The 11,305-nt window shown below is 40.8% G+C and overlaps 1 non-coding gene across 1 annotated transcript; it reads right to left on the bottom strand.

The window, feature by feature from the left end:
* Positions 1-1,020: 1,020 nt before the first annotated feature.
* Positions 1,021-1,140, bottom strand: LOC138141058 (5S ribosomal RNA). Its single transcript, XR_011162954.1, has one exon. It is a non-coding gene; the product is annotated as a 5S ribosomal RNA (ribosomal RNA).
* Positions 1,141-11,305: the final 10,165 nt, after the last annotated feature.

Below are 11,305 nucleotides of genomic sequence, written 5' to 3'. Positions count from 1 at the left end.
GTACTTTTTAGTATAAATACGTATACGAAAAATTAAAATAATAGTTGAATTAACACATCGTTAAATGTTACGAGGAACATAGTTTTTTGGATTACACAGCAAAATCTTGGAATTTCAGTCCGATATTACTCCATTGAGTCTTTGGACTCACAAATAAATACCTCGAAAAGCCGACAAACATCTGTCTAGAACTTTTCTAGTAACCAGAGGGTATCGTAAACGACCCGTGTTTAGACCTCTTTCGTGAAAGTGACCGACCGCCGGCGCCGCTCGATTTCGTCATAAATCTCAGCCGTACCCCCCACGATAATTGACAAGTCTGTCATACAGCCCTACCATTTAAAACCTTTATTCTCTTCGTTTTAAAAATAGTTTCGCATGGTTTTTCTCTCTTCTCGTTTTACAATGGTCCAGTGACTAATAAATGAGTGTTGTGTTATGAGTTTGTTCGAGCTCAAAAAAACGTGGTTCGAAATTGTTTAACGTTTAACGAATGGTAAGTTATTCTAGTTTTTATGTTGGTCTTAACGTGTTAGGGGCCAAGAATACAACATTGTCTGTCCATTATAACATAGAACTGATATGTTGAATTCAGATCTCTAATTATTTAAAAACCAAAAAAATAAAGCAGCAGTCAAAGTGGCATGTACGCGTAACCTAATATATATTTTTTTTACATTAAAAGATCGCCGTCTTCCTCGTCGCACTTACGACATTTGCATATGTTATCTTTGTTAAACTCACGGAAGGAATATAATGAACCGGTCACCCGTCCAAGTGCTGACCGCTGCCCGCGTGGCTTACCTTCGGTGATCGAACGACAACCTTTACCGTTTGACGAGTTTTTATTCTGCAATTGTTTACAATTAATCGACAAAAAAAATTGTTTTCTTAATTATCTAGTACTTAAAGCTATGAATCTACATTATACGGGTCTGTGCATGTTTCCGAATACCTGCACGAAAAACAAATCGGTTCGGTGGTTGCTATGGATTTCAAAAAAAAACAAAAAGTGTTGGGGGGCAACGGCACGCGGTGTTCCCAAGCGGTCACCCATCCAAGTACTGACCGCGCCCGACGTTGCTTAACTTCGGTGATCGGACGAGAACCGGTGCTTTTCAACGTGGTATGGCCGTTGCCGTGGTGTTTAGGTGTGATCGTTGGTGTAAAATATATTGCTTTTAACATTCCGATGCACGAATATGAACATCAAAACGCGATGCGTTTCGTTTCCGTATGCACTTACCCTCTGACGACCGACGTCGGACCGAACTAACGGGAAATCCCACAACAACCACCACGTCACGCTCTAACGACAAGAGAGACTACTAGACGGACTGGCGATCTCCCGCGTCGCACATTTTTCGACCGCCGGCGGCGGTGGAAAATCCAGAATTTCACCCCACCTACCGCGCTGCTTGCTCCGACGACGACGAGATTCCCACATTTGGATCGACCGAAATATGTAAGTAATATCAGGAAGTTCCGATTTTCGAGAGGAGACCTGTGTTTCTATTTACCTATCTATAATAATTATCGTTATAATCATCATATCATTATTATTATTATTAACATTATTATTTATTACCATTATTATTATTATTATTATTATTTATCGTCCCTCGGATTCGGCGATCTTCGAAAATCCAAGTTGGACCGTTAGACATTCGAACGCGGTGTGCGTGGCTGACGAGTTGTTATTTTTGGCGTTTTTTCTTCGATCTTCACCCCGACTTCGGACGACGCAGGTCGGACACGAAATTACGAAGAGAGAAAGACGGAAGAAAGGAAGAAAACCTGAAGATCCGTCGAAGAAAATATCGGAAAACTCGTAGGTGCGGCATCGGTCGGACGATGAAGACCGTCTCCTTTCGGATGATCCTCTCGACGGACTTTCGGCCGTCCCGAAGGGTCCGGACGGCAACGGGACCCGTCGTCGACTCGTCCCGTTTCAACTTCCGCCGAAAACGATCGACCTGAACGTCGGAGAGGCGGTTCGCGGCATCCTGTTGTCGGAATTGCCTCGGTTCGAACACCAGGTCCTTTCTGTGCTTCGACCGTTTCGGAAGCGTTTGGCGACGCGAAGATGTCGTAAAATCGAGAAGGTGGCGCGGTATTCCGGGAAGAGATGGACCAATATTTCGGCGAACGAAATATGGATTCCCGGAATCGACGCGTCTACCCCGCACCGCCGACGTAAACCGTCGGTCCCGAATCGAAACCGTGACGACCCGGATTTAGGGCTGGTGGTTGGAGGGGCGTGTACCTGATTCGAAACCCACCGACGTTCCGAGACGAACTTCGCTATCTCCAGGGAAACTTCGGAAACCGAGTTCGGCCAGCTTGATCACACGGTGGCGATGGTGATCGAGGAAAGAGGACGATGCCATCACGCGGGCAACGATTCCGAGGCCTGCAATTTCTTCGACGGCGGACGCGGTGCGCGTTCAGTCTTCCGTCGCAGTGGCGACTATTTTATAAAGACTTAGAAAATTTTTTTGTTCAATTCTCGTTCACGAGGTGCTCGAAGTGTACGTGTGTGAGCAAGTGTTTTTTCAATAATTATTATTAACTTTTAACGTTTTAACGTGAAAGATGGCCGACGTCGAAAATCAAACAGCATCATCGGTCACCACCGGTTCCGCTGCCACCCCTCAATCCCACGCGAAGAAAGAGAAAAAAGCGAAAAATCCCAGGGCGAAACCGTCCCATCCTCCGACATCCGAGATGGTAAACAACGCCATCAAGGGACTCAAGGAACGCGGAGGATCGTCTCTTCAGGCCATCAAGAAGTTCGTCGCCGCAAATTACAAAGTCGACGCCGAAAAGGTCGCCCCTTTCATCAAGAAATATCTGAAAGGCGCCGTGGCGTCGGGATCTCTGGTTCAGACGAAAGGTAAGGGCGCGTCGGGTTCGTTCAAGCTCGCCTCGTCCACCTCCGGTGGTGCCAAAGTCGCCTCCGCCTCCGACAAGAGGAAACCCGCTTCGTCCGCCGCATCCAAGACGAAAAAATCATCCGCCAAACGTACCGCCGTCGCGACGACTTCCGACAAGGCTTCCTCGAAGACAGCCAAAAAACAAGCCTCCCCCAAAGCGAAGAAGACTGCTGCCGAAAAGAAGAGCGCCGTCGCTGCCTCCGCCGCCGCAGCGAAAGCCAAGAAATCGGCCGCCTCCTCGGCAGAAAAGAAAACTAGAGCCGCCCCGAAACCCCGATCGCCTTCCAAAGCGAAGAAATCTAACAAGGCTGGTCCGACTAAAAAACCCAAAGCACCCAAACCCAAGACAGCCAAAGCCATTCCTGTCAAGGTGAAAAAGGCCGCTTCGCCGAAGAGGAAAAAGTGAGAAACGTGGATGGATACTCGACTCATGTTCGTTCGGCTGTGCCTCGTTCCGACGTCATCATCGTACTACCGGCAACGGGGCACGCACAAATGGCCCTTTTCAGGGCCACACGATAATCTACGACGAAAAAAAGAAATAAAACTATCCTTACGGCGAAACCAAATAAAATAGATAGCATCAGCTGGCAGGTAGGTGATGACAGGATGCAATAAAATTTTACGAACGACCGCAACCCAACCCGAATCGAGAGGACCGACCGATTATTGACATTTTTATTTTATTCATTTCCGGTTGAAGGGCGATATATTTTTTTTTTTGCCTGTAAAGTTTGAGGTTCTGAAAAGAACCGATTTTTTTGTTATAAAATTCGTGTTTCGTGTTGTTCTTCCGAAACACGATGTGGAAAAATTTAAGCGCGTTCACCCCGAATACGTCTGGCAAGTTGGATGTCCTTTGGCATGATGGTTACACGTTTGGCGTGGATGGCGCACAAATTCGTGTCCTCGAACAGACCGACCAAGTAAGCTTCGCTCGCTTCCTGGAGGGCCATCACGGCGGAGCTTTGGAAGCGCAAATCGGTTTTGAAATCCTGAGCGATCTCCCTCACCAAACGTTGAAAGGGAAGCTTGCGGATGAGCAACTCGGTACTTTTCTGGTAACGACGGATCTCACGCAGAGCCACGGTACCAGGTCTGTAACGGTGGGGCTTCTTGACGCCGCCAGTGGCGGGAGCGCTTTTCCTGGCCGCTTTGGTAGCCAGTTGTTTCCTGGGGGCTTTTCCTCCGGTGGACTTGCGTGCGGTCTGCTTGGTCCTGGCCATTTCGAATGAAACGAATGAAAAACAAAACTGACAATTATTAAAATCGACTCTGACGATCGTTAGACGTGCACGCGTCGAAAGGTAAACGGGTACTAAAAATTCCGCCATATTAAATTGTACTTTTATACGTGAACAAAGTCAACGGCTGACTTCGTCGATTGGTCGATGGTGAACCGTTGAATCTATATAAGGCTCCGTTAGTTGAAATTTTGCGGTAGTTGACTTCCTAGGGACGAGGTGTGCAGGTATTTTGTGTCAGTTGAAATAATCTGAAAAGATGACCGGTCGCGGTAAAGGAGGCAAAGGATTGGGAAAAGGAGGAGCGAAGCGTCATCGCAAAGTCCTGCGTGACAACATCCAGGGCATCACGAAACCCGCTATCAGAAGATTGGCTCGTCGTGGCGGCGTGAAACGTATTTCCGGTTTGATCTACGAAGAAACTCGCGGAGTCCTGAAAGTGTTCTTGGAAAATGTCATCCGAGATGCCGTCACCTACAAGGAACACGCCAAACGTAAAACCGTGACAGCGATGGACGTCGTCTACGCTTTGAAACGTCAAGGACGCACCCTCTACGGTTTCGGAGGTTAATTTCCTGGCGCTCTTCACCGTTCGAGAAAACCAGAATAAAATACGAAATACAAAATCGGTTCTTTTCAGAACCACAAAATAAAAATAAGAGGAAAAAAAAGAAACATGATGTTCTTTCGAGAAACAACGGACAATTATTACTAACTGACTACCTGATAAATGTACCAAGATCGTAAACACCCCTTGCTTTCCTTTTGGCATTGCAGTCGTAAATGATAATAATACAAAAAGAAAAGATGCATCGGTCATTTTACGAAAAAAAAAAGCTATAGTGGCCCTGAGAAGGGCCGATATTTTGAGTTTTCGCCACGGAGATGGATCGATCGTTCGTTTAAGGTTTCTTCTCGGTTTTTTTGGGTAAAAGTACGGCCTGAATGTTGGGTAAGACACCGCCTTGGGCGATCGTAACTCCGGACAGGAGTTTGTTCAATTCCTCGTCGTTTCTGATGGCCAGCTGCAGATGACGCGGTATAATACGTGTCTTCTTGTTGTCACGGGCAGCGTTTCCTGCCAATTCTAGAACTTCGGCGGCTAAGTACTCCATGACGGCGGCCAAATAGACGGGAGCTCCTGCACCGACGCGTTCCGCGTAATTTCCTTTTCTGAGAAGACGATGTATCCTACCCACCGGAAACTGGAGACCGGCACGGCTCGAACGGGATTTCGCTTTTCCCTTCACTTTACCTCCTTTACCGCGACCTGACATTTTAAGTTCGTTCGTTAGACACCACGAGAAGTAATAAAACTGACGGACGGGACTCGTCGATTGTAAAAGCTGGTAGCTGTGCTTCGAATTTATAGCCTCCGTGATAGGAGAATAGGACGTGACGATTGGTGGGAGCCCGTTTTCAGGTGGGGTTCTGGTGAACACACTACCTATCAGAAAGGTGGTGGTGCAAAGTTAACGCACGCACACGAGTCAGAGCAGTTCGCGAGTTTGTTGAATCGAATTGAATTGAAAAATGCCGCCGAAGACAAGTGGTAAGGCAGCCAAGAAGGCCGGGAAAGCTCAGAAGAACATTTCCAAGAGCGACAAAAAAAAGAAGCGCAGGAGGAAGGAGAGCTATGCCATCTACATCTACAAGGTGTTGAAACAAGTCCATCCCGACACCGGTATCTCTAGTAAGGCTATGAGCATAATGAACAGTTTCGTGAACGACATCTTCGAACGTATCGCCGCTGAAGCTTCCCGTCTGGCACACTACAACAAACGTTCGACGATCACCAGCAGAGAAATTCAAACTGCCGTGCGTCTGTTGTTGCCCGGTGAGTTGGCCAAGCACGCCGTCTCCGAAGGTACCAAAGCCGTCACCAAGTACACCAGTTCGAAATAGATGTTTTTCGTTTTCGACACATTTATAAACGGTTCTTTTCAGAACCACAAAAACTCTCGAACAAAAAAGAAAAAGACGTGAAACAGCGATTTTTAATTAACTTTTATTATGTCATTATTATTATTATTAGGTTTCATGCATTATCGGTATTTTGCACCCATGCCTATCCAACTTGTAGTTATGTGGTTATTGTATTCGAAATAATTTAGTTGATTGAGGTTATGTTATGAATAAATTTCTATTTTGCCAGAATACAACTCTTCGGAAGAAGAAATCAAATAAACAATCGTACATCTGCTGAACAACCTAGTTGATGGTTGATGGATTTGCATTACCCAGCATATAGCCTAAATGTTCATCTTTAGTGAAATTAAAATTACTTAGCTTTTTTAAGAAAGAAAAAATTAGAACGAATTCTCATCGAAAAAACCGCGATTCCTACAAATGATACAGATGGTTTTGTAGTCGCGTATGTTATTGAATACAATGAGCCGACATTTTTCCGACTCTTTGTTTCATCGAAAACGTTGTTGACATTAGCAAGGAACGTTAAGGATTCCCTGAAACAGACAATTTCACTGTTTTGGAATAGCAGTATGTGCAAATGAGAGGACAGAAGACTTTGAAAAAAGGAGTGAACAAAACTGTACTTTAGTACAGAATGTTATGTTTATTTTAATTTCAATTGTTCCTGTTTTAATGAGATTTTTTATGTTCCTAAATCATTTTCTATTTTTTTTTTCATTAGAGAAGAGTTATTGTCGAGTTATTATCTCTACCTAGCATAAAAATTAAAATACTTTGCAACATTACGTTATTATACATTGCATATCTGACATAAAATACTTGCAAAAATTACTTAGCTAATTAATATTACGCATGACAACTCACATTATTTACTTTGCAAAACATTATAGAATACATAACAGATAATTGTGACCCTGTGTATTGTTCATTGGAATTAAAATAAAAAAAACGTGATTTCGTCAATCGCCGTTATTTGCGACTTCAGGCAACTGTCGCTAAGAGCTATTTTTGTTTCTCCGTTCAATTTCCCGATAAAATCGTCGACTTAGTTATTAACTAAGTTCTTCAGTTAGGTGGTATCAACAATACCACAATAGCCATGTTGCCGGAGTTTTTTGATAAAAGACTTGCTAGTTGGAATACAGAAAATATTTACCAAACACCTATTCACGATAATAAACCGGGGCACTATTGTGGGTTTTCGGTTGGTTTTATATTATATTAGGTACTCACCCTTCGTAACGTGTCTCCACGAAAAAACGTCACTTTCACACTAACCACCTTTCGTTTTAACTCTCGCGACGATAACTGAAATGTTGACGCGCGCCGGACAGATTCACGGACATACAACCACCCACCCACCCCGCGCCCCGGTTTCCGTCTGGACTGGTTCTGTCGTCCGAGTGAGTGCCAAAAATTAGCGTTCGTCTATTAAATGATTGTCGGATGATGATTATTGACGGACACTTTTATCGCACCCGATCACACTTTAGTTACTACCTACGTTTAGTATCGACGACGCATCGTTTCGATTATTGAAATTCGAATTGAATTTTTTTTTTTTCTAGTTTTCGACGTAGATTCGCGTGACACAAATATTATGAGCCTTTTTGGATCGATTTCGTGTGCATCACGCCATTTCTACGGGCGAACGTGAATGTGTGATGTTGACGTGATGGAAGCAACGTTTAGGCAATCCGCATTACGTATTACTATCAATTATATTTTAAACGAATGAAAACTTCAATTCAGAAGTGTGATAATCCCGATCCATTCAAGTTTTGTTAATTTTAGATTAAAAATGCGTGAGTATTGTACTATTGCTAACGATGCCAAAACATCGCATATTCAATGTAAAAAGAACAAGAGCAACGGGCCATTAAGTTAATTTAAAAATAACTCGTACCGGATAAGTCGAATACGTATCCAGGGAAAATTTATTAATTTTAAAATTGACCGGCGGAAACAGGTTCTCGCCTCCCACCACTTTTGTGTAGCGGCCGCCAAATCAATTTTGTTTTTATATAATTGATTCAAAAAATTGAAATTCACGCATAGTTATCTGTGCCTGAAGTGGGTCATTTTCATTGCATTGTTAGTAAGATCGAAACCATAGAAACCATACAAAACGCATACGACTATTTCTGTTTTTCATTTCACGCACTGTTTTTTATTAGTTACCTAGCAACATGGTCACTGCATTGAAACTTCAGAGTTCCTTCAAAAATTTGAATTTTTAATTTCAATTTTTTGAATCAATGATTTAATATAAAAATAACTATTGTGGAAAACAGCAAAAAATAAAATAATACCACTAATTGGCGGCTGGTCAGGATAGACCTAACGTTCGAAATTTAGAAAAATATTTTTTTTATTTTAATACTGTTACTTTTCTAATGAAGTGCGAAATAAGTTGTGCCCCATAGCTATCTTTTTTATTTTTCACTACGACAATTACAAAGTGTTGATATTCACAACTTTTCGTGAGCACTTCGATAGAAATGAACAAGAACGCAGGAAAATTCCACACCGAATATTAATATTCTGTCTTGGCCCATGTTTACTTTTATCTACCGCAAAACAAAATGTTCGGATTTGTCAGGGGTATTCTGATTTAAAAAAAGAAGAACATTTGACGAATATTTTAAGTCTCAAACGTTTGGAAAATAATGCAACAACAATTCATAGACTACAAAAAAGCCTATGATTCAGTACCACATTCATGGTTAATTAAAATTCTTAAAATTTATAAAATTAATATTAAATTAAATCACCTTCTTTATATGGATGACATAAAACTTAACAATAACTGAAAATCAATCAATATGTCGTGGTCATTACGAAAATTTAGAATATATAACTAAAGAAGGAGAAATCATTAAAAATTTAAATAAAGGAGAATTTTATAAATATTTAGGTATTAATCAATCAAATCAAATTAAATCTATTCTTTTGGTGTTATAAAATGGTCCAAAACTAATTTAAAGAATATAAATATTCAAACTAGAGTTCTCTTTACAAAATTTTGTAAACATCACCCCAAATCTGCTGTTGAAAGATTTAATTTACCACGCGAAAATGGTGGTAGGGGTTTTTCAAATCTAGAAATTCTACAACACAATCAAATTGCTTCACTAAAAAATTATTTTCTCAATAGAGCTCGTGATATGACACATATAGCAAATATAAAACAAAAGTCTTTACATGGGAGATATTTTAAAGAGCTGAGGGTTTTATATTTGCAATACAAGATCTTGCACCGTTTTGGCTCACAGCGAATATAAAAAACGTCATGATATATTCGCAAAAATTATACACATGAATTTAGCAGTTAAATTCAATTTATTAAAGGATACACAACCACATTACATTTATAAACCAGAAAGTTGTTTAGAAAATGACAATTACAAATTATATTTTGATCGCACAGTTTTAACTGACATTCACATTCAGCATAACAGACCAGACATTATTATTTTAAATAAACAACAAAAGCAAGCATATCTTTTAGATATAGCTGTTCCAAATTCACACAATATAACACAGACATATAATACAAAAATTAATAAATATATTATTATAATTTCAGCAACAGGAATAGTACCGCAATCTCTTTTTAAAAATTTAAAAATTTTGGACTTAGAGAACACATAAAACACAAAAAAGTCAAAATGTGGAGGCGAGACGCCGGTAATTATGTTGATAAGCACTGCACTACTGCCGCCGGGTGGAGGTGGGATACGAAAAGAAGATGCTCTCACTGCTCTCACTCACAATAAGTTCGGAAAAACCGAATTTTATTATCGTATTTAATTGACGTCACAGTTACTTTGGCGAAACAGGAGCTCGCTTTTCGAAGGCATGATGAAAAAGACAGACGAATCAATTTGATATATAAAACCTAACAGGAACGGCTGGTCCATGAGGTCATTTGGGTAATGACCCCCTAAAAAATAAAGGTTTTACCCAACACCAGCCGCGACTGCAATGTACACAAGACTATGACTGCTACATATTATGTTATTTCAACCAAATCAGAAGTACAATAATTTTGAAAAGTAAGTGCAATGTATACTTCTAAATCTATCTAAATTTATTAATATGTAATTTTTTTCAAAACTATCGATCTTTCTTTGAAACATTTTCAATTCACAATTCACTGTTGGAAGCGCTGTACTTTTTAGTATAAATACGTATACGAAAAATTAAAATAATAGTTGAATTAACACATCGTTAAATGTTACGAGGAACATAGTTTTTTGGATTACACAGCAAAATCTTGGAATTTCAGTCCGATATTACTCCATTGAGTCTTTGGACTCACAAATAAATACCTCGAAAAGCCGACAAACATCTGTCTAGAACTTTTCTAGTAACCAGAGGGTATCGTAAACGACCCGTGTTTAGACCTCTTTCGTGAAAGTGACCGACCGCCGGCGCCGCTCGATTTCGTCATAAATCTCAGCCGTACCCCCCACGATAATTGACAAGTCTGTCATACAGCCCTACCATTTAAAACCTTTATTCTCTTCGTTTTAAAAATAGTTTCGCATGGTTTTTCTCTCTTCTCGTTTTACAATGGTCCAGTGACTAATAAATGAGTGTTGTGTTATGAGTTTGTTCGAGCTCAAAAAAACGTGGTTCGAAATTGTTTAACGTTTAACGAATGGTAAGTTATTCTAGTTTTTATGTTGGTCTTAACGTGTTAGGGGCCAAGAATACAACATTGTCTGTCCATTATAACATAGAACTGATATGTTGAATTCAGATCTCTAATTATTTAAAAACCAAAAAAATAAAGCAGCAGTCAAAGTGGCATGTACGCGTAACCTAATATATATTTTTTTTACATTAAAAGATCGCCGTCTTCCTCGTCGCACTTACGACATTTGCATATGTTATCTTTGTTAAACTCACGGAAGGAATATAATGAACCGGTCACCCGTCCAAGTGCTGACCGCTGCCCGCGTGGCTTACCTTCGGTGATCGAACGACAACCTTTACCGTTTGACGAGTTTTTATTCTGCAATTGTTTACAATTAATCGACAAAAAAAATTGTTTTCTTAATTATCTAGTACTTAAAGCTATGAATCTACATTATACGGGTCTGTGCATGTTTCCGAATACCTGCACGAAAAACAAATCGGTTCGGTGGTTGCTATGGATTTCAAAAAAAAACAAAAAGTGTTGGG

Source organism: Tenebrio molitor, unplaced genomic scaffold (genome assembly GCF_963966145.1).
Source record: "Tenebrio molitor unplaced genomic scaffold, icTenMoli1.1 SCAFFOLD_855, whole genome shotgun sequence".
Lineage (NCBI taxonomy): Eukaryota > Metazoa > Arthropoda > Insecta > Coleoptera > Tenebrionidae > Tenebrio > Tenebrio molitor.
This window is presented reverse-complemented; position numbering and strand designations above follow the sequence as displayed.